Source organism: Panthera onca, chromosome B2, assembly GCF_046562875.1.
Source record: "Panthera onca isolate mPanOnc1 chromosome B2, mPanOnc1 haplotype 2, whole genome shotgun sequence".
In the NCBI taxonomy this organism is placed as follows: Eukaryota; Metazoa; Chordata; class Mammalia; order Carnivora; family Felidae; genus Panthera; species Panthera onca.
Window position 1 is genome coordinate 140570346 of NC_138343.1, and position 24755 is coordinate 140595100.

The 24755-nt window shown below is 43.1% G+C and overlaps 1 protein-coding gene across 13 annotated transcripts in view; it reads left to right on the top strand.

Moving 5' to 3' along the window:
* ARID1B (AT-rich interaction domain 1B) overlaps positions 1 to 24755 on the top strand; it is a 449099-nt gene that overhangs the window by 231801 nt on the left and 192543 nt on the right. The window lies entirely within an intron of this gene.

Sequence of the window (24755 nt, forward strand, 5' to 3'; positions counted from 1 at the left end):
AGTTTATTTATCTTGAGAGAGAGAGAGAGAGAGAGCACACACACACAAGCGGGGAAGGGGTAGAGAGACAGAGGGAGAAAATCCCATGCTCTCAGCACGGGAGCCCGACATGGGGCTCAGTCTCACAAACCCGTGAGATCAGGACCAGAGCCAAAATCAAGAGTCTGATGCTTAAAGGGCTGAGCTACCCAGGCGCCCCACAGATGAATTTAACATAATGTATGTTAAGTTAATAAACTAACAAAATAACTTGAGATCTTTTAAAAACGCCTTTTTAAAATATGGCCTGCCTTTCAACTTTCTTTCCAAATTCTCTCTCCTCTGCTACCTCCTAATCTCAGAAGTGAGCTCTGGGCTTGGTGTACATTACCAGTTTTAACTTTGCTTTTTATGCCTTGGAAGTGTGCGCAAAAGCCATGCTGTTATTTTAAGAGGCTTGCTTATTCAAGTGCTTCCCCTCTAGTCTTCTCCATCCTGTCTTTCCTCCCTCTTGCTTCTGTTCTCCCTGCCCCTTCTGCCTCACCCCTTTCCTCCCCACTCCCGCCTTGCCCTCTCTTTTCCCCTTTAAGAGATCCAGGCTGGGGCACCTGAGTGGCTCAATCAGTTAAGTGTCTGACTCTTGATTTTGGCTCCTGCTTGAGTTCGAGCCCCGAGTTGGGCTCCGCTCTGACAACCTAGAGCCTGCTTGGGATTCTCTCTTCCTCTCCCTCTACCCCTCCCCTGCTTGCTCTGGGACATGCTTCTGTGCTCTCAGAAAACAAAAAAACAAAAGCAAAACAAACAAACAAAAACCTTAAAAAAATAAAAGATCCAAATAAAACTAAGTCCTTTGCCTTTGGTATTTTATAGCACTTACTAGTTCAAAAAAGATTCTTCCTGCAGAGACCTCATTTAAAGACCGTTGGGAACCATCTCTGGGTCCCATCACTGACACCAGTTTTACACTATCAGTTCGTTAATAATGCTGTTCTGGCAGAACCTCCGTGTGTGGCACATCATTTTATGAAAATAAATGCTGGTGGAGACAGTCACTTGATGTGATGTGGCTGATGTGGAGTATGGTCTAGTATTCCCTCCTCCGCCCACCCCCAGAATTAAAATTGCCATTCTGAAGAGAAAAAAACGTAAAGAATTGTAGCAGAAGGTCACATTATTTTATTAAAATATCATTGTAGTTAGAGGTATTATGTAATTGGAAAGTAGTGCAAATTTCAGTTCTGATCAAGCAGCCGTCCTTCGGATGTGCTTAGGAGAATAACTAAGCTAAGTTACCAATAAATACACTCTTAAAAATTTCGGTTATTGTTAGGAAACAGCCTCAATTTTTTTAACATTGGAAAGATATCAGCAAAAAACGTGTAATGAGAATGAAAAATACCTTACCACGTTCAGAATACTCAGGGTAACAGGTAATATTTTTAAGACACAAAAGAGTGGTCTGTGCTTTTACCTCTTCCGTGGAGAGGCTTTTAACACAGAGCTGCCATTTCTAGACTGAATGTTTTTATTTCAGAATGGAACACAGACTTGATCCATAAGACAGTCTGCTAACCAGAAGTGGGTGGGGTGTTTTTTTTAGTTTTTTTTTTATATTTAAATCCTAAATTATTATTGCATTAAAAGAAACGTTATCACTTATCTAAAGAACGACGCTGTGAATTCCAGGGGCATGTGTATATACAACTTACACAGATGCACCAGAGAAATGGTCCTGTCCTTTAGCCTTGTGGTCCCTCTTGTGAGAATCTGTCCTGAAGAAATAATGCAGAATGTTGGGCGCAGGGAGTGCCCTGTGCATAAAGACACGTTTCCTGCTATCCTATTTAGACTAGTGAAAAATTGGAAACAATCTAAAGAGCTCATAGAAGGGGACTTAATTTAATGAATTGCACACACTCCCTCAAATGGAAATCTTATGTGATTAAAGATAATGGTTATTAAAACTTTGAAGAAGTTGGAAAATGTACTTTGGTTTCAAGTTTGAGGCTATAGTAATTTTCCCCAGTTTTCTAAATCTCTGTCGTTGCCCTTATATTACCACTTTCATAATGAAGAAAAAATAATTTCAAAGTATGGTGTTTCTGTTCTTAGATTTTTTAAAAAATATAAATATTGGAGTTTGCTGCCAGACTGCAGCCAACAATTTTAGGGACCCCAAAGCTTGACTTTCCTTTAAACACATTAATGGTTTCGGTATATTCTGAAAGTGTGCTTAATTTAAAATGTACCATTTAGTTTCTGTTTAGATTGGTTTTAGAATTAAATGTATATATTTAATTCTAGAGAGGAGCCCTGGAGTTTGGAGTATAAAATAAGAAAGAGAATTTTAAGAAATGAGTAAAAGGGTTATTTTAGAAAGAGAATTACAAAGAAGAATTTCTGGAACATCAATATATTAGAAGTTCCAAGGGACCTTTTGCAGCAATAGTTAAAGGAGGACCCAAGTTGAGAAGTTTTTAAACGTTTAAACCTCACAAAGAACTCATCGAAACATTTCAATTTGGGAAATAAGTGTTATTAACAAGAGACGCGTTAGTTTCATTTTTCTTCCTCCCTCCCTTCCCCATTTCCTTTCCCACTGACTTTCCTACTCTTTCTTTTTTTATTGTGGTAAAATACACATAACAGAAAATTGACCAGTTTCACCATTTAAAAGTGTTCTGTGGCGTTCTGTGTGTTCCATTGTCCTGCAGCCGTCACTGCCATCCATCTCCGTAGCTGTTTCCATTTGTCTGAACTGAGCAGGGTACGATTCAAGCCAGTCGCCCCCGTCCCCCTGCCCCTGCCCCTGGCAGCCATGTTGTATCTTGTAGCCGCAGGTACCTTTATCCATACTATCTCTCCTTTCTTTTTAACCGAGGTGCTAGAAAGGACACCCAGATTCCTTCACTCATCCCACAGTTACTGCCTCTCTGCTGTGCTCAGAGGCTCCAGTGTGGCATACCAACATGAAAAGCAAGGAACCTGTTTAATTTGCAAACTACTTAGTATAAACAAGTCCAGCCCTACACAGGTAGCCCCAGGAAGAGATGATAAGCGTTGTTTACAAGGGCAAAATAAAGAATTGTGGTACTTGAGGTACAGGAGTCACCGTCTGGACTAGTGTAGGCGACAGGGGGAAAGTAGCATCCCCTCACCCTGGTGAGATTTGTAGGCCTCAGGAAGATGCCACAGCCCCTGTGTCTCGGTGGGTGGGGGTGGGGGTCACACTTTATTAAGTTTTTGTGGTGGTTATGTGCTTGCTTGCTGTCGTTTGATTTTGTCTTCTGGGTTTTTGGTTTTGGTTTTTTGGTAGCAGTTGATAGGTTGGGCTTAGTCCTCCCTTTCCCGATCTGGTAATAAATGCCTTTCTGGCCCTGGGCTGTGGTACAGTTGAGTGGTTGAGGAACATAGCAAATACCCGTGAATCTAGGAGAGTAATCTGGCCTGTTGACTGCTTCAGAGGTTAAAAAGCCTTTGGGCAAACCTGGATTTATAACTTGATCTATTCAACACAACTGAGAGAAGCTTTGCCGATACAGACACCTAGTGCCCGGGATAGTGGTTTTGATGACTACATTTCCTGTCCTCAGCTGTAAGGATTTTAGGCAGCCATGTTCCTTTTGAGCTGGGTGGGAGATTGAGAGGCCTTTCCCAGCATGGCTCACTTAGCAGTGTTGATGCCCGTTGCTGTGTGTCCTGCCAGCCTCTCCAAGATGGCAACCACTGTGTGCGTCAATCACTGTCCGTTCTTCCAGTGGCTTGCCTAAGGTCTCCCAGTTTGTAAATGGGTGAGGGGTGGGGCGGGGGGGGGGAGGGGTACTGGGAGCTGACAGGGTTCAGTTTGACTTAGGTACCTCTGTTCCTCCTGAATACTCTTCACACTGCCTCCCATATTAAGATGTTTGGGCTTCCTTTGTTGGGTTTAAGAACAGTTGAGTTGTAGGCTGTCTTGAAGAAGGTCAGTAATGCATTGACTAGTATCCCAATGAGATAAAGTTTATTTAGCTTTTAGCCTGATAGGTGAATGCCAGCCACGCTTTTGTACTTTGCCTTGGAGTTAATCTTTGTGCAGGGTTGGTGGGCAGAAAGACCTGCCTGCCATTGAACTCAAGGGGCCATTACGTGCAGAAGCAGCGGTGTTCACAAGCGTTGGATGTTTACAGGAAACCGTGCAGGATTTTGTTGGAAAACCTCGTGGTTCTGTGAAGACTAGAGGGTACAGCAGGGGGCGTAAGATGCAGGTAAAGGAATAGGTCAAACAGGCGGTGGGGTGCCACTGGGCGTTAGAACAGGTAACACGCGCTGTTACCGAGGCCTGTTAGATATTAGGACTTCTTGTAATGGAAGCAGAATGGGTGATGAGGGGCAGGAGGCCAGTCAGGAAAAAGATGGAATAGCTAAAAAATTGGCCCTAAACTAGGCATGGAATATGGAAAGTGGGTCTCTCTTGGTGAAAGGACTAATTAGAGACCATCATTTCTGGCGTGTTCTATCTGTATAGCTTCATTCAGCAAGTTTTATTGTGTGTCACTACCTTAGATACAGAAGCTTTATCTGATCAGCACCAAAAATCTCACAGACGTCATTGTTGTTTGCAATGAGGTCCAGTGCTCATCACTTCAGACATGTCATTGTTGACTTGGTACCGATATTAATATTAGTTAACATACTTTTCTAAGTGCCTCACGTGTAGTAATTTGTTAGTCCCTCACAACAGCCCTATGATATAGTTCTTTCTATTGCACCAGTTTGCAGAGGGGTAACCCCTCACTCAGTCCCTATGGTGCCAGAATTTGAACACAGGCCATCAGCCTACATGGCCTGTGTTTTGGTCCACATCTTGAGCAGAGAATATGATGTAATATGGCCAACCTGTTGATCATAGTTCTACAAAAGATTGTGAGAGGCTATTCTCTGATCATTTATGAGGCAGTCTTTTAGGAATTCTAATCCCTTCTCATATCAAGGATGTTCCCGAATGCCAAAATCCCAGAATAAGAATTTTTTTTTAATCTTTTTTAAAGTTTATTTATTTTGAGAGAGAGTGCGAGCGAGCAGGGAAGGGGCCGAGAGAGAGAGAGAGAGAGAGAGAATCCCAAGCAGACTCCTCCCTGCCAGCACAGAGCCCAATGTGAGGCTCAAACTCACAAACTGTGAGATCATGACCTGAGCTGAAACCAAGAGTTGGGTGCTTAACCGACTGAGCTACCCAGGTGCCGCTCGGAATAAGCATTTCTAAAATGAAGTATAGTGAAATGTTTGGACCTACAGTTATTACATGCACACTGCTAATTCACTGGTTTTAACTCAGAGATTTTCAGTCTCTCTCCCTCCCTCTCTGTCCCCCACCCTCCATCTTCAGGTAACTTTTAATAGACACAGCCATTCTTGGGGCGCCTGGGTGGCTCAGTCGGTTAAGCGTCCAACTTCGGCTCAGGTCATGATCTCGCGGTCCATGAGTTTGAGCCCCGCGTCCAGCTCAGAGCCCGGAGCCTGTTTCAGATTCTGTGTCTCCCTCTCTCTCTGACCCTCCCCCATTCATGCTCTGTCTCTCTCTGTCTCAAAAATAAATAAACGTTTAAAAAAAATTAAGAAATAGACGCAGCCATTCCTTACTATCGATCAGTGTAGATTCTAGACTGCTGTCTAGTTCTGTAAACATTCACGAACTCATTGCCTGTAAAAATAACCGTATTCTAATGCAGCAAGGTTTCCTATCAGTTTAGGTGAAACATCTTGTGTAAATTTATCTAAATGGAGGTTGTGCGTGTTTGGAAGTGAAAAATCTTTTCCCAAGAGTGGTTACCTTTTCACTATAAGGAAGTAGATGTGACCTCTTTTGTTTGTCACTGTGAAATTGCTACTTCATTCTTTTTGCTTGTGTGGGAAATTTGTAGATTATGATAAGTGAAACCACCCACCTAGAGAATGTAATGGTTTAACGTTTTAACAAAGAAAAAGAAGAAAGAGCATGTGCATGTTTAATTACACCTATTTAGCAACAGCCTGAAGATCCAAAGGCCAGAATATCTCTCAGAGTGTCTTTCTTACCCCTCCCCACCATGATGTGTGTTGTTGGTTTTTAAAACTATTGTTTTGTGGGAGAGGTAGGGAATGGACAAAAGTGAACAGGGAAACCATTCTCAATTTCATTTTTTTTAACTTTTTCATTTCCTTTTGTTTTTAGTGCAGGTACAATAAACTGTCGGTGCCTTAACAAGAATTTTTGTATTCTTCTCATTGAGTACGTGGAGTATTGATATTTAAAGAATTGGAAAAATGAACATAATTGTAAGATCGTTAGGTTGATAATTTGAGCATTTTGCAATTCCTTTGAGCTCTCATTGTGGAAAAAGTATTGTAGTTCTATCATAAACTCCCTTCCATGCAAATTCTCTACCTCTAGTCAGTAGAGACAAAAACAAGTTATGTAGTAGTTGTGATTTGATTAGTTAAAATGAACAAAGTGGAAAACTGGAAAAGGAAGCTTAATAGGTGTGAAGTGTTGTATTAGTTTATGCTGTGTATGAGGTAGTATAAAATGAAAAGAATATAAATATGCTTTGAAATCTTTGAGGAAAGAACTCTCTGTTGTCACAGAGTTGTTTTTTATGAACTATGGTCCGTCCATGAAAAACCGTATCTCAATAGACATAGTCGTCCATAGTTAAATTGTAGATGTGTTGTATTTATTTTTGTGAGATGTTAATATGGATGTTATCGGAGGATTCGTCTTCTATTATAAGTGAACTTAAATGCCTAAGTACCATAACATTTATTATCATTATCTTTCTAGGAATCCACAGATCTAGGAATCATAGTGCATTCCAAGTTTAAATCAGAAATTTATGTCTACACTTTATCTTAACTGTAAACTATAAAAGACAAATCTTGAAAGCAGCCAGAGAGAAAGAGCATGTCACCTGTTAAAAAATGGTGAGAATCTTAACAAATTTCTGTAGTACTGTAGAATCCAGAAGAAGTAGGAAAAAAATCGACAGGGTGCAAATGTAGCACAATTATTTTAAGTACTATTCAAGCATTATGATAAAATGGAAACAGCTGAGAGAGTTGATCCCTGCAAGATCTCTGCTTTTCCTCTAGAGGAACTTCTGTAGGATGTAATTCAAGGGAAAGAAAAATTATCTTGGAAGGAATGCCTGAGATGGAGGACAGGATAGTAAGCAGGTGGAAGGCACAAACATAGGTAAAGCCCAACAAACATGGTATAAAAATTGTGTCTGTGGGGCGCCTGGATGGCTCAGTCAGTTGAGCGTCCAACTTTGGCTCAGGTCAGGATCTCGCAGTTCAGGAGTTCGAGCCCCATATGGGGCTCTGTGCTGACAGCTCAGAGCCTGGAGCCTGCTTCAGATTCTGTGTCTGTCTCCCTCTTTCCCTCCCTCCCTTTCTCAATCTCTCTCTCTCTCTCTCTCTCTCTCTCTCTCTGCCCCTCCCCCACTCATGCTCTGTCTCTCTCAAAAATAAATAAAAACATTAAAACAATTTGTTTTAATTGTGTCTAAGCAGTGGAATTAAAAAAGTAAAAGAACCACAATGTTGTTCAGTAAGAGAATGTAAGCCTGAAAGTGGGGGGTGGCAGCTAAAGTCCTTTCACTGTCCCAAAAGGGAAACTTCTGTTGAGTTAAATATGTATGGTAACATTTAAGGGAAATCACTGAAAGAATAACAGAACAAAAAGAAATTATAAAGCAGAAAACAAGAGGTGGAAAGACAATAGGGTCCAACTGGTCCGACAGTGACCTTAAAACAAAACAAAACAAAAATAAATTGTTCTCAATGAGAGCATCTCAGAGTTTTTTAAAAACTCATTAGACCTATTCCTGATTATGAAAGTCTAGGAACAATGCAGTCAAGTTTTTAACCTTAAGTAGCTCACATTCTCTTCACTTGTTTACAGTATTGATCAGCTTAGGAAACCTTTATATCAGAGCTCAGTCCAAATTCAGAGGCTGAAGTTACTGAGGCTTTCCTGCTCTCTGTGAGATTTATGACTCCTGAAAGGATTACTGACATTGACGGGATTTGTAGGTGCTTGTATTATGAAATGGGATGGATATTTAGATGAAAACGGGAACACAAGTAGCTTACGTGGCATGGTAGTGTTTAGTAACAGGTGTCACTGCAGATGCGGCTTATGTTTTTTTGTTTGCTTAATCTCTCTGTTCTTGACTTTGAATATTTAATAATCATTCTCATTTATGGGGCACTAGGCTGGGCATTTTGCTGGTTGTTTTACTTATTTATTATTTATAGCCCTCACAGCAACTCTGCAGACAAAGGTATTATTTCGCGCATTTCACACCCTGGAAGCCACGTGTTGCAGGAGGCTACGGTGTCCAGGGCTCCGCAGCTGGCCCGTGGCAGAGGGGGGTCCACACCAGCGCTCGCTTCGCTTCTACACTTAGGTTCCCCTCAGCTCTTCAAGTATTCTTTATGAAAAGACCAGTAATACTTTCTTTTTGGTGCTTTTTGTTCATCAGAGAGGCGGTTCCTTTGTCAAACAGTGCAGTAGGGGAGGACTGCCTGGAGAGATGGTTAGAGCACACGCATGGGTGCTTATGGTGAAGCCGGATGCCCAGAGCCTGTATTTCACGGCACAAACTCTTCTGGCAGCCGAAGAGTCTGAGAGCTCTGCTCCAGAGCTGGGGAGGCCCTGGCTGGCGGAACCGATGGCAGTTAGGTTCCCCTGCAGTAGAGAAACGTGACCCAGGGATCTTTCAGTTACCGGCACTTGTATTCAGATTCGAAGCATCTGTGAGATGCACTCTCACCTCTGTGTATAGAAAGAAAAGAACCTTGAAGCTGTAGCCTCAGTGCCCGCGTGGGCTGCTGCTGATTGGTCCCCCATCCGAGGCACAAAAACATTGGGGATTTATTTGAAGGAGGATGCTGTTCGGGAGGAAACTGGTCCTCAGAGAGGTGGAATTCAGGGTTGGGGGGGAGGCAGTGGCATCTAGAAATTCCTATTATCCAAATCTGCTAACTCTGAGGACAGTGCGGTGTAAGATCCCCAGAGCCTCAAGAGGCTCTTGGTTGACCTCGGAGCTGGTCCCACACTCAGAATGAACTACTTTCTGTACCCAGAGGTTTCTCTTCGTTGCTTTGCATAACAAGTGCAAAGGTTCGATTTTGTAAAAGCTCCCAGTCATCATAGGTCTGGTGATACCACATGGGTATGAAAAAATGAATGTAAAATATCTCATTAATATATTGTTTATATTGATTACATGTTGAAGATATTATGTATCTATTGATTCAAACAAAATTTATTATTAAAGTTAATTAAAAGATTCTTCTTAATATGGCTACTAGAAAATTTTAAATTATTTACGTGGATCTCGTTTGTGGCTTATATTTCTGTTGAATTGTGCAGATCGAGAACATTCCCAGCCACGTTTCTTTACCCTTGGCAGTGATTTTCAACCTTAGTTGAGAAATTGGCAGGACCCGGGAGCTTTTAAACTCCTCATACCCAGCTCACATTCCAGATCAGTTATAGCAGAATATCTGGAAATGAGATCCAGACATCCGTAAAGTACATCATATGACTTTTTAAGGCTTCTGTAAATCTCTGACCACCCCCCTTTAGCTCTTTTAGTTAAATTCATTAATTGAACAACCCTTGCTATTCCTCTCATATTTAACCTATTTGTCTTGTATTACAGTTTAACTTCACTTCTTTTTGTTGGAGTCTTCTATAGAGTTGATGTGTTTGGAAGAGATAAAGAATTTAATTCTAAGACATGAAAGCTGAGAGAGATGAGGGTTTCAAATTATTCTGCATAAAGTAGGTTACAGGGGAAAAGGTCACAAGAGCTGACTGGGCTGGGCTGGAAAGTGGCTAGTTAATTTAGTTTAGAGCTGGCCTCCAAGAACTGTGTCCAGAGGTGAAAGTTTTCAAGAAAGTGGGGGATTCTGTGTTGAGAGGAGGTGTGTACCAGCACCATCTAGGTAGGGCTTGTCCTGGTCATCGGCTGGTGGGGACATCTTGATTCCCGGAGAGAGCTGGGACAGGCATTTGTGGGAATACTGGAGTGGCAGGGGAAAGCAGATGATGTGGGCTCCAGTCTTAGCAGACAAGTGGAGTAGAAAGTGGGAACAAAGTCTCTTCGCTTGAGACTACACCTAGGGATGTGGGCTCTGCTGTGGTCGATGGAAAGATACGTTGAAGGCTAGTGAAGGGCACCCTGTATGGACAGGCTGCTGAGACACGACTGGCCATGGTGGTCATTGGTTGGCTCTAATCTAAAGATTCCTCAGGTTGTAGCTAGTTCTCGACAGATGTAGAGACAGGACATCATCGGAATGGGTACCGTGTAGTACAGAGAGCACTGACCTAGGGTCAGGGGAGGTGAGTTTTAGTCGGATTTTCTCAAATAACTATGTTTGTGGCCTTAGACAACTCATCTAACCTACTGAGCTTCCATTTTTCCTCATCTACGAAATAAGAAGTATTGTCTTAATGTCCAGTATCATTCCTTCCATGTCTATGAATATCGCTGTAGAATACCAACAAGAACAACAAGTGTGCCTAAGTAATATGTACAGTAGAAAACCTTAAAAGTCTGTGTTTTTAAATGGGGTGTGAAGTTGTTGAGCTGCTCTTCTCACTGCTCTAACATTGCCTGAGGCACACTGTAATCTCCAAGGGGCGCCCCCAAAGCTCGATCTTAGTTTAAGCCCTTTGTCTTCCGAGATGATCCCAGGAGCTAGCAACAGGGTGCCCTAATGTTTAGAGCCCGTAACGTTCTGAAGGATACTGACTCAGCATTTCTCATTTTATACAGTGTGATGGCAAGAAGAGAGTTCAATATCAGAACTGCTGTCCCCTGAATGTTCGGGGGTCTCAGTCGAGCCCCATGATACAAATAAATGTTAGGAGCACTGTACTGCTTTACAGCTACTCCATCTGGTTGGTCAGAAGGCATTTATTTGACAGATTACGTAACTATTGCTGAAGATAGGATCTGTCATGAGCTGAGAATTTCAGTGTGTTTTTTGCTCTGAGTCTGGTGTCCAACGCTCATATTAAACACGTACCAAAGTTTGGTTGAGAGTGTACTGAAGGTTGATGGGTGCTTGCACACAATCTCATGAACTTATTTTTTTTCTGTACTGACTAGAAACTATCACACTGTAGCCAAAGGAGATGTCAGCACAAAGGGAATTCCGCGACGTCCCTGGACAGAATAGAAGTGACAAGCGAAAATCAATTAAAGGAGCCAGCCACACGGGTATATTCATTACACAGGCCAGCACTGTAGCAATCTTATACTCACTGCCTGGCTTGAGATCAGTGCTTTGACTTTGTGTATTGCTAACGCACACACAAAACCTTTGTTCATCATATTTTTGGTAATGGTATTGAATATTTTTTGGATATTTCTGTTTGTTTGGGATGGCTCGGCATGTAACCTGTTTTCTTTTTGGGGAGGGCGCAGTCCACCCTCCTGCCCCCCAAAGATGAGACTTGGGGAAAAACAACTTTCTAGAATCCAAAGCCATAGAGATTGGTTGATGAATAGGCACATGACTGAGATGCCAGCAGATATTTGATGGAGGCTTCTGGGAAAGTATCTTCATTATACTCTTGTTTTCATGGAAATTAGATAGGCCTATAAACTCCACAGCTACTGCTGCCATTTTGTAACTACAAGGAATGCAAATTTAGGCTTAAGCAGACACCACACTAGAAGGCAAGAGAAGTTTGGAAGAAAGTAGGTCTTGGGTGACATTGCTGAGCCACTAGCTTCAGACACTGTGCCTCTAGGCACAGAGAACTTGAGCAGAGAGGGCAAAGGGTTATCTGTAGGTAGCAAGCCACTCCAAAACTTAGTGGCTTGAAAGAATGGTAATTTATTTTCGTGAGATTCAGCAGGGGTAATATAACCCTTCTTTGCGTGGTATCGACTGGGCTGGAGGCGTCACCTCCAAGGTGCACTTAGATGACTAGCAAGCTGGTGCTGGCTGTCAGCTGGGGGCTTTGATTTCTCGCCATGGTGCTGCCTTAATGTTCATGTTAGCTCATACTCGGGCTTCCTTATGTTATGAAGGCTCCCATCCGAAAGGAATTATTACAAAAGACAGGAAGTGGAAGCTGCTAATTTCTTAAGACCTAGACTTGGATCCTGAAACAATGTTACCTCTATGCTAATCTATTGGTCAAATTGGTTACAGCCCCTGCCCAAATCAGAAGGGAGGGGAAATAAATCCCACCCATCAGCAGAAATGACAAAGTGTTTGTGGCCATCTGTATAACAAGGATACATAGGATATAGTCTTTTTATCATAAGGAAATCAGGCTTAAAGGGTAAACAGACATGAAGTAGTTAAGGGCTCCGTTAAAGATAGATAGTGTTATGGAATGAATGGCTTTCCCCAAACCTCATGTGTTTGAGCCCTGACCCCTGACGTGACTATATTTGGAGATAGGCTCTTTAGGGAGGTAACTGAAATTAAGTGAGGCCATAAAGATGGGGTTCTAATTGGATAGGGCATGCATCTTTATAAGAGAAGGGAACACCAGAGATCTATTTCTTAGCACGAGCATAGAGAAGAGGACGTGTGAGGACAGAGGGAGAAGGCAGCCATCTACAAGCTAGGAAGAGAGAATTTAAAGATCTAGAAGCTCTTGAGGGAGCACGTGGCTAAGGATTGGCCAGCCCTAAGCTCTTGCTTGAGAAAACCATATGGAAGTCGGGAGTCTAGCACATACGGGAAAGCATTGTGTGCCAATTATTAGAAGGGCTGAGGGTGACATTCCGAGCAAATTATTTCTTTTTACTCATCTTACTTCTTTCTTCTTTTGCAATCCTGGGTCCTCCACAACCAACTCTGAGCTAATCTAATATTCTTTCATGAAACTCCCTCCCAGGCAGGATAAGTTAGCTAAATTCAGTTTCTAGTCTTTCTAAGAACTCTGATGCTATAGTTCATAAATTAGCTACCCTGTGATTTGTAAACTAAGGGGAGGTATGCTCTGAGTCACTGGTAACTTGGATCCTATGAGATTAAGTGACGTAACAGATGGTCTCTCTAAATTTACCAAGGATTAAGACTTATTTGTAATTACGTCGCCATGGGAATAACAAACTTTTTTTTTTTCATTATACCTGTATAGCTACTAGGCTTTATCAATGTAAAAACTTCACATGAAAATTTCTGGATTTCTGATGGTTACTTTGTGCAATACAGTGTGGGGACAATGTTATCAACTCCATTGAATTAAATAGCGCTTTGATAGAAGGATGATCATCTGAACTCTAAATTTGAAAAGAGTAGTTTTTACTTAAATATAAACCTTAGATAGCATCACAAGTGGGATAGGTAAGTTTCCTTTGTAAACTGAAGCCTGATGCATATTTTATTTATTCAACGGTTTATCGATTACCTCCTGTACACTAAATACTGTGCTATTACACCAGGATAAGAAGATGAATAGCCAAGCATGTCCTTCTCTGCCTTCTAGGAACTTGCAGGCTACCGTAGAAAACAAAGAGTCAGAACATTAAAATTCAGTATTTTGAGGACTTGGCTAACCTGAGATATGAGATTGGGAAAGAGGAGGTAACATTAATTACCACATGCATCTTTAATATCCAGCATATTTCACACAGTGCTTGACACACAGTAGGTACTTAGAAAACATTTGTGGAATGAAGTTTGAACTGTACGATGAAGAACGAAGGGTTGACAAGAACCTAAATTAAAAAATAATTTTTTTTTAATGTTTTACTTACTTTTGAGAGACAGAGAGAGACTGAGCTCAAGCAGGAGAGGGGCAGAGAGAGGGAGACACAGAAATCGAAGCAGGCTCCAGGCTCCGAGCTGTCAGCACAGAGCCCGACGCGGGGCTCGAACCCACAGACTGTGAGATCATGACCTGAGCCGAAGTCGGACGCTTAACTGACCGAGCCACCCAGGCGCCCCGCAAGAGCCTAAATTAAAGTAGAAATGCTGGAGATACAGAGAAAGACGGCGGTACGGTTTCTGATTGGAACAGTATCAGGAGGCGTGGATGCATTCCAAAGTTTCGAGCTCAGGCAGACGGATGGTTTGTCATTAACTGACACAGAAGTTGGTTTGAGATCAGTGGAATGAAAGTTATTTTAGGTTTTGACTTATTGAGTTCAAGGTTTTTGAGGGAATGTCGTTATGAGATTGTTCAGTAGGCATTCAGAGAAATCTGGTCAGTCCTGGAGCTCAAGTAGAGGGAATGAAGGTAAACATTTAGAATTCATGGAAATATTGGATATCCGAAGCCATGGGAGTGAGTGGGATTGCTCAAGAAGTAAGAACGTCCATGATAGCTCCACGAAGAAAGTAATGTTAAACTGATGTTTCTGGAGCTGAGGAGATTTATTTCAGAGGCAACCCACTCAGTAGGACCAAGCCCCTCAACAGCCTGTTTGTCTGGAAGCAGGGAGGGAGGTGTCCTGTTTACAGTTTCCTAGTAGCGACTCTCACCCGGCATCTGCTGTCATTCTGTCTTCCCTTCGCTGTTTTCGTCGCTGCCATAAGAGCACAGTTGTAGGAAGGGGCTCTATTGTCATTGTGCCTGTCACCGCATTCGTCCTGCCCAATCACTACATACCGCCCGCCCTCCTCAGAAAGAAAGGCAAAGTTCCAGTGGGACTGCTGCTTCTTCCCTGCCTCTGAGATAGCAAAAATTATCTCAGAATGATCAGGGCCTCTTGCTATAGCTGTAAGGGACTGTCACCAGAGACTTCTCACAAATGCTAACAATCGCCCGTGTGGCCCAGGGAAGGGTCTGTAGAAATGGTTCTTTCACTTCCGTCTCTCAGAAGACGTTTGACTAATTTGTGTGCTTCAGCAGTTGGCTGCAACCTTTTGCATTATGAGACCCATTACAGTGTTAGTCTTCGTGGATCTTCTTTAAATGCTTTGTACTTTACTTTCGTATCAATAATCACTGATACCCTTTATGCAGTGATATCTTTATTTTTTTTTTAACTTTATTTATTTTTGAGAGAGAGACAGAGTGAGCATGGAGGGGCAGAGACAGAGGGAGAGAAAGAAGGTGAAGCAGGCTCCGTGCTGTCAGCACAGAGCCCGATGCGGGGCTCGAACTCACAAACCAGGATGAAATCGTGACCTGAGCCGAAACCAAGAGTCGGACATTTGACCGACTGAGCTACTCAGGCGCCCCTACGCAATGATATCTTTAATTTAAAAGTCCTCCTCAGTATAAATGTGAACTACATCACCCAGTCTCCACCTAGGGTATCTTGACCTGTCTGACAAGGCTGTCGAGCACCTGAACTGTGCTTAGTCCGAATTTGAGATGTTTTGCAACTATAAAACACACGCTGGATTTTGAAGACATAGCATGAAAAGAGTAAAATATCTCGATTTTTATATTAAGTACATGTTGAAATGATAATATTTTGGGTATATCAGGTCTGAGAAAATATATTGTTAAATTCACGATTTCTCTTTTGCTTTTCTTAATGTAGCTCCTAGAAAATTTTAAATTCCATATGTGGTTGCATTATGTTTCCGACAGCATTGCTGTAGACTAAGCTATAGCAAATACAACCCCGTCCTCCCCACATAGCCCAGATGAGTTGCCCCTGCTTGTGGATTTGTTCCTGATTGATTGCTCTTGTTTCTGATGTCACTGCCCAGTGCTGAAGCTTAGGGGCTGGCAACAGTTCTGGTGAGTTTTAAAGCCATCTTTGTTGGTTACAGAGAATTTTGCAAAGGGCACATTGGAGAAATAATTCACATTTGTTGAGCTACTCAAAAGTAATTTTTTTTTTAATGTTTATTTGAGAGAGGAAAAAAAAAACCCACATGAGCGGGGGAGGGGCAGAGAGAGAAAAGGGGACAGAGAATCTGAAGCAGGCTCAGTGCTGACAGCAGAGAGCCTGAAGCGGGGCTCAAACCCACAAAACCGGAGATCGTGACCTGAGCCGAAGCCGGATGCTTAACCAACAGAGCCACCCAGGCACCCCCCAAAAGCAATTCTTGAAACCAGTAAAATTATCTATGGGGGACCATGGCAAGATGTTCTTTGTTTGGTTTGGCTATAATTTCCCAAAAAATGACTATTGGAGTTTATAAAATACATTTTTACTTCTACCTTGTTTCAAAATGGATTTCAAGCAGCCAATTTAATAAAGTAATTAATTGGTCAGCACCTTCTGAGGAATCCACCAATAGAAAGATGGTATCTGTTATTTTAGGAAATGAGCTTGTCAAAATTCCAGTAAAATAAAAATTCACGTTCCTCTGGATGATTGCTTTTTCTCCTTTCTTTGGTCTCTCTCCTGAGACCAGACCTCATTCATCTGAAAACAAAGCTGTATCAGTCTGACCAGGACAATCTGTAAGTAAAGAGGCTCTCACATTTAGAATGCTGCACCTTCTCAGATTGTGCTTTGAAGTTAAAAGTGAACAGAGCCCCGGCTTTGTGCGGTACAAATGTCTAGAGCCTAAACGTCTTCTAACATGGAAACCTACCATTTTAGGAAAAAAATATTCAAAAATAAGTTGTAAATTTAAATAATAACTGCTCACCTCCTTTTGGTGATGATAAAGAAAATTCTCCACTTCCTGGAGATATTTATTCAAATGATTCCCTGTATACATATTTAATGGTTCCCTATATACATATGAGAAAATGATTCCCTATGTACATATGAGAAAGAGATTCAGCTCTCTGCTTTATTCCTACTTATTAATTTGAAGATTTGTATTGCTGGAGTGTGAAGAGTGTTGGATTTCCAGCGTTTCTCTTTTTAAATTTCTACAATTTAATACTTATTATGTGAAGCACACTTTCTAGGGGTTTATGTGTGGGATAATACACATGAACACACAAAGGATGGACCTTTTGCCTTCACTGATCTAAGAAGAAAATAGACGTGTATATGGTTACCTGTAAAATGATTATATCAATCCAGTACTGTACAAAGTGCAGTAAATTCTATCGAAGGGAGGTGATCAAGAAAGTCTTGTTGGAAGAAGCATGGCGATTTCGGAAGGGCAAAATTATAGGGAAAGTGAAGGGCTCAATGTGAATAAGACCTGGGGGGGGGGGGGGGGAGTAGGTTCAGCACAAGTCGCCAAAGAGGGTGATTGAAGTGATGAGTGCAGGGAGGTGAAACCCCAAGGCAGATTAGAAACCTAGTCCCCAGGGCCCTTTACTCCTGGGGCCCTTTACCCCAAGGTAGGGAGTGTGCACCCCGTTCTCTTGATATTCTGAAGGAGTTTGAGCAGAGTACTCAAATCTGTGCTGAAGACAGAGACAAGCACTTTGAAAGATAATGGGTGGGGGAGAGCCAGGTGTCAGGGAAACCAGTTTCACAGAATTCTAGGTTTTAAAAGAAGAGCTAAGGCAGTGGTAACAGGAATAAAGGCTACAGTGGATCTGAAAAACCGATTTGGTGAGTGATTGGATGATGACGAAAGCAAACCTCAAAAAAATTTTTTAAGTTTATTTATTTATTTTGAGAGGGCGGGGGAGGGAGAAGCAGAGAGAGAATGCCAAGCAGGGTCTGTACCATCAGCACAGAGCCCTACGTGGGGCTCAATCCCATGCACCCTGGGATCATGACCTGAGCCGAAATCAAGAGTCGGATGCTCAACTGACTGAGCCACCCAGGCGCTGGGAAAGCGAACTTTTAGTCATTGCTATTTAACTCTCTTCACAACCACCTGCTGTCATTACCATCCTCACTTCATCCCTGAGGAACCTGAGGCACGGGGATGTCAGAAACTTGTCCGAGAATACAGAGCTGTTGCTTGGAGGAGCTAAATTCAGTGCCAGCTAGTCTTGCCTGGTACAAGCTCTTAATGTCTGTTTTCTCCCTGGATATGGAGGAAAAGCAGTTCCGAAGTCCTGACATTTCTAGCCTAGTTGGCTATTGCTTCCATCAAAGGAAAGAGGAACTTTGTCCTTTACATCTCAGTGTGCTCACTGAAGGTTCTGTGTGCGGGTTTATGCTCATCTCATTCTATATGCTTTTCTATAAAAAGTTCAGGCATCCACTCCAAGGAACTCAACTGTCGTCCTCTCCTTGCCTGGGACTCCACGTTCTGTAGTCTTCAGTACAGGTTCCCCAACCTGGACTTCCTCCTGCCAGCACGGGTATGCCACGAGCATGTCAAAGTAAACAGCCCCAGATCGAACTTACTACTTGCTAGTTGATGACATAACCGTGCTGTTCTGCAGCCCGGGTTGAAAAGTGGCGTCTCCTCTTGACTACTCTCACATACAGCCATTATCTTATTTGAACTAGAACCATCTCAAAATCTCATTAGGTCCTGTAAGTGATTCCCCCCCCCCCCCCCCGCCTTTTTCTCCTGATGTGAATGCACACACGCATACACACCTACCAACCAAGCAACTGGCATAATTTGGAGGACTACAAAGCAGCAAAAGACCAGAAAATAGCTGCAAGAGGGACGGGAGGGGGAAGAAAGTACATAATTTCAGGAAAGAGGGGACAGTGCATATGTAACACATTTGCTCTTCAATAACTATTTGAGGTTTTAAAAAGCTTTGGAATAAAATTGAAAACTGTTCAGCAAACTATATTGTTAACCAAATTAGTAATATTCAGGAAATAAGTTGGATGAATCTAAACAAATTTTGAACTTTTCATCACTGACGAATTGACCTAACACGGACGTGAGTAGTTCTCTCTAATCTTGCTTTTTAACCTTCTAAGTAGTATCGTTTTATATACATTTACTCTTTCATAGCCTCGTACTAGTGCAGCAGTTCATAAGAGAGACAATTTAAAAAATAAAGGGTACGGGGCAAACCTTTTTATTGAGAAATTGTTGTAGGAGCATGTAGTTGTAAATTGGTACCTAAAAAAGAAGATGTTTAAGATAAAGGTGATAGGCATCTTTTTGTATCAACCCAAACTTTAAAATTTGAATAAGAGTTTGTAAATGCTTGGATTCTTAGTGTGTGTGCCACCGTGTTTTTCTGTTACTGATATCGTTGGTACTATAAATAGTAGGTGGGGTTGAATGAGAAATGGTATCATACAAACAACAGTGAAGCCTAATTTTAGCCACTTCTTACTCAACTTGAGATTCAAAATATGACCCAGTAGTGATTTAAAACTTTTAACAATTTCACAATTTCCCTAAAATTGTTTTTGTCTAATTTTTTTTTTTTTTTTTTAAGTTTTCCTCAAACTGTTAGCTTCTTCCACATAACTTTTGTTGATAACTCAAGAAATTATTTTCTGGGCGCCTGGGTGGTGCAGTCCGTTAAGCAGGGGACTCTCCGGTCATGATCTCGCTCACTGAGTCGGAGCCCCAGGTGGGGCTCCTCAGTGACAGCACTGAGCCTGTTTCGGATTCTTTCTCTTCCTCTCTCTCTCTGCCCCTCCCCCTGCTAGCTGTGCCTCTCTCTCTCTCTCTCAAAAGAAATAAACATTAAAAAACTTATGTTCTCAAATTAGTGTATGTGCATTTACACCGTATGTGCCTTCTTTTAGGGAACGACTTGATTCCTTTATTTTCTCCAAAAAGAAATCCTCCATTTCTCCAAAATGGCATGTGTGGCTATAAATTATATATAACCTTAATGGGTGACAGAATGTTGCTTGTTTGTTGACTTTGGTCATTAAATTAGGTACTTTTTGGAAAACCAAAACTTTAAATGTCTGCCCCTCAAGACATGCGAACCAGGATCTTTCAGGAGCAGCCAACCTCTGGCTAGTGCTGGGCTTAGTCCCTTCCCTGCATGGCGACCCCTGGCCTGAGCCCGGTTCTTCTCCCATGACTGTCCTTGGCTCAGGCTCTAGCTTGCTCTCCTACTTCTCTTGCCTTCCCGGCCCGCCTGTTCAGCTTCTCCTAGTTGATTAATTACCATCCTCATAGTTTATCTATTTTTATTTGTTGCCACAGACTGGCTTTGTAGAGTAGCGAATGTCTGAAGGACAGAGGACCCCTTTCTAGCCACCAGCCCTAAAATTACTTTTATTTTTCTATCCTAATACCACCTTCCCCCCCCCCCCCCCCATACGTTAAAAAGTGTTCCGCATCTGCTTCTTTGCAAGCTATGTCCAACAGACTGCACATCCAGGGATTTGATTAGGCACTCAATCAGGAAGAGACAGATGGTTAGGAAGAGAGTATAAAGAAACCTGAAAGGTGAGGGGGAGGGGGGCGGACGCATCAAGCGAGTTCGGAAATTCCCGGTGCCTTGAACCCCGGGAATCAGGAAGGAGCTGCTGCCCCGCGCCTCCTCGGTGGAAAAGCGGCCCGGGCGGCGCGGGGCGAGGTTGTGCAACAAAGCTCTGGCGAGGCGAGCTCCCAGCAGGCACCGCTCCGCGCCGCCCTCCGCCCGCGCTCCAGGTTTCCCGGCAGGCAGCCCTCGCCCCGCCCCCGGCCCGGTTCCTCCCCTTCTCCCTCCCCCGCACGTAGGCTGGCGGCAGGGGGCGGGGTGCCGTGGGGGTGGGGGGTCTTCCAGCTCGTCGGGCCAGCCGGCCCTTGCGTCCGGAGCCACTGCCGCGCGCCTGGGCCACCGTGGCCATCTTCCCGCAACTGCAAGGCTCCTGGGCCCTTTCTCTCCGGCCCTTGGTGGGGGGCGGGGAGGAGCGCGGGCAGCCGCCTGGGCTGCCTTCTGCAAGCCAGAAAACGGGCACCTAGGCAGGCGGTGCCAAATGTACTGTCAAACGTGGTTTTGTAAAGTTTCTGCTGACACAGCCTAACGTTTAAATGAAACGCCCCGGCTGGATTGACGAAGGCAAAGAACGTCTTTCCTGTGCCCTTTCTGGCCACGGTTCTATCCCACGTTGCTTCCTTTGCCCCCTAACCTCCCGTTTGGCTTGCCAAAATCTGCGTGTTTTTATTTCCCTACTTCCTTTAGCGCATCGCTCTTTTCACTCCTCTTCCCCTGCCCCCAAAGAAATACCACCACCCAACTTCCAGGGCCGGATGAAGCTGCAACTCTTTTTGCGCAATTACAACAAGTGTCTGGTGGTGGAAAAGCACAGAAAGAGCTGGGCAGGAAGGACGCTGGGTCGGAGCAGAGCCCAGGCCTCTAAGCCTTGGGTGGGGCCCTTGCTTGTGGGCGAGGGGCGGGGCCGTAGAGCCCGGGCGAGGCCAGGCAAGCAGGGGAGGGGTGGGAGCTCAGAGGCCAGGCCACCAAGCGCAGTGTGTCACGTGCCAGCTGGTGGGGGGCGGGCCCTGCGGGTGGGGGCGGTGTCGGAGCGGAGCCCAGGCCGAAAACACAGGGTGGGACCCGCGCCTCTAGGCGGGGGGCGGGGCTCGCTGGTCCGGGCGAGGCCCGAGTTCAGAACCCAGTTGACAAAAACAGGGCGGGGCCAGCGAGTGAGAGGCGGAGTTGGAGGGCAGGGGTGGGGTCAGCTCAAAGCCCAGGCTTCAAATTCAGAGCCGGGCGCCACTGGAGAGCGAAGGGTGGGGTCGGCGGGCAGGTGGAGCCTGAGGCTGAGGCTGAGGCCGAGGCCGAGGCCTGCTAGAACTCTGCTGGGCCGGAGGGTCGGGATCACAGGCTGCCAGGAGCCAGGCCGACCAAGGCTGGGGCTGCTTAGACAGGCATGTGTGTAAGAATCTGGAGCCAAGTACATGTCATCAGCCTTCTTTGGCGGGAAAACCTGCTCACAGCACTGCCTCTCTGCTTTTCAGCCTTTCTGTGTCCTGAACACTCAGGGATCATTCATTGGTTATTCTCATTGACGTTTCAAGTCGAATGTTACAATCTAGATACCTTTGACGACATTCTCAGCTATGCTAGACGATACATAAAACTGTAGTAGATTAAGACGTGTGTAATCTGACTAGTAGTAATCCATTATGACCACTTAGTTTGTAAACTTCTTTTATTCCACTCAGTGGAGTATATAATTCCTAAGGTCTGTTTACTCTGTTGATAGCACTTACCAAAGTAGCTTACTACTTGGTAGTGGGGTTCTGCTGAAAATTAATGAAAGGGAGCCTCCTTTAACATGGGATCCAGAGGCTAGTGAGGGAGCTCTCATGCCGCACTACTCCTGATCAACTGCAGACCCGATGAGAAGAAATGTACCTGGCAAAGCCATCCTGCTTTGGCTACTACTTCACTATCCCAGTTTGAGGAAGAAGGATTTTCTCCTCCCACAGCAACAGCTCAGCCAATGAGAGACTGTTCTAGCTCAGTGAAAAGCCCTATATACTTCCAACAGTTTCCTGCATTAGTTTTGTTTATAACAGCCCTCCCAGCTTCCTGCTTTCCTTTGTGAAAGAATGTTCCTCTCCTTTGTTCTTGGGACTTGGCTGTGGTTTTGCCATAGCTTGCTTGTCCTGAGTTGCAATTCTTTGCTATTCCAGTTAATTTTTGCTGTAAAATAACCAGCAGGTTTTATTTATTTATTTTGTAATTTTTCTGAATGTTTATTTTTGAGAGAGAGAGAGACAGAGTATGAGCAGGGATGGGGCAGAGAGAGAGAGAGAGGGAGACAGAGAACTGGAAGCAGGCTCTGAGCTGTCAGCACAGAGCCCCACGCAGGGCTCGAACTTATGACCTGTGAGATCATGACCTGAGCCGAAGTCGGACGCTCAACCGACTGAGCCACCCAGGCGCCCCTGGCAAGTTTTATTTTTAAGGCTAACACAACTTAATTTTGGAACTCTTGAATTTTAGGTTGATGATTTATTATAAGAATATAATTCTGAGTTATATTCTTCCTCTATATCAATATTGATAAATTAAGAAATAAGTCAGAAGAGTATAAGAGAAATGGCTTTGAATAGTTCTGAATATTAATGTTCTTCTATTTGCCTTTGTGTCTTATAAAGTTATAATGTTTATAGTACAGATGGGTAAGCATAGTATTTTCACCTGTGGATGCAAACAAGATTTAATTCAAAAATAGATTCTATCAGGGACATTTCTAACTTTGATCAAGTTGGCGCTCACTTATGACACATGCCAGTTCTGTTTTAAGTTACATTAAATCCAAAATTCTTTGAGTGTTTTGTTAAAAAGAGGTGAGTCACATACAAGGATATACTATTGTAATCCCCAGTCACCCTCACATTATAGGAAGTGGGAAGAGCAAATGTAATGTTATGGGACACCCTGATTGGTATCCACCAATAAATAGGCTAAGAATAACAGCTCTTTTTAGGTTTTGAGCTACAATCTTGTGTAATAGTGGTTAAATTGATTTAGGTCTGTGAGTTTGGAGTTGACAACTTTTACCTTCTTAGTTTTGTGAGTATTGGATTAATGGAAAGGCTTAAGTTTTTGTATATCTCAGAGATGCTATGTGTAATTGGGAAAAGAAAACAGGGCAAACTCTTTCACATAATAGGCTGGTGGAATTTGAAAACAGTACAGTTACTTGAATCAAAAACAATTTCACCTGTCATCCTCCCATGTATTAATTCATTCTACAGTTAATCAGCACCCTCTTACACACACATTTCATTGGTGAAAATGCATCTGAAATTATAGGTACATCAAGCTTTTCTTAGGAGTTATGTTTCTAATGTTACCTGGAATGTCTTGGATTTTAAAAATCCTAACCCAAATAAATGTTAGCACAAAAGACATACTTAATTTGGGTAGTCATTTATTCCCATTCTCCCCAAGAGCAGTTTCTGTTTGCTCTAGGCATCCTGTTTACAGCAAAATTCTAAAGCTTTTCCCACCTACTATCCTGGTGAGTATGAGATTCCTGTACCCACACTCCCCAGGGTTCTCAAAGAGACTCTTGAAAGTAAATAATTTAAGTGAGATTTCAAGCAAATGTCTGATTGGACTGATTTTGCATTCAGATTGTAGATAGAGCTAAAATACACACATGCAAACATGCCCATGCATGCTTATACACACTGTTAACAGGAGTTATCTCAGAGGTTATTACTTTTGACTTTCACCCATTTCCTCTTTTTTTAAATAGTGAATGTGTATTAACCATAATTGGTAACAACTCTCTCATTTAAAAAAAAAAGTAAAATATGGCATTGAACTCACATTTCATTTGAGTAGTTTTATTTGCCTGAACTTGAGGGTTCAGTTGTCACGGAAGTTGAGAGCTTCTTCCTGGAGGAAACATTTGTTTTACAGCATTTTATTTTAGCAGTACTTTGCCGTGTGGACCCTTGTTTCTGTAGCCCTTCTACAGTGGACACAGTGATGAGGCAGTTTAACTAACTGTTTCAACACTTGACATAACTTTCAGCCCCAGCACTGTTAGTATTCCTGTTAATGAAAAGATTTGAGTAAGGATCTTTCTGTTCTTAGGCTTTTGAATTATTGGTAGCTGGGATTTTCCATGTCTAGACCAGGGTTTCTCAACCTTGGTACTATTGACATTTGGGGCCTGATCATTCATGGTTGTAAAGAGGCTATTCTGTGCATTGTAGTATCTTTTTTTAAGTTTATTTATTTATTTGGAGAGAGACAGTGTGAGTGGGGGAGGGGCAGAAAGGGAGAGAGAGAATCCCAAGCAGGCTTTGTGCTATCAGCACAGAGCCCCAAGCGGAGTTTGAATTCTGGAACTGTGACATCACCACCTGAGCCGGAATCAAGAGTCAGACACTCAACCAACTAAGCCACTGGGCGCATTGTACCCTGTGCATTGTAGAATTTTTACCCACTAGTCAGCTGGAGTAACCCCTCCGCTCCCCCAACCCCAGTTGTGATGGCCAAAAACGTCTCTGGATATTGTGAAATGTCCCCTAGATTGGGGCAGGAGGGGGCACACAAAATTGTTTCTGGTTGAGAACCTTTGGTCTGGACAAAACTTGATTGG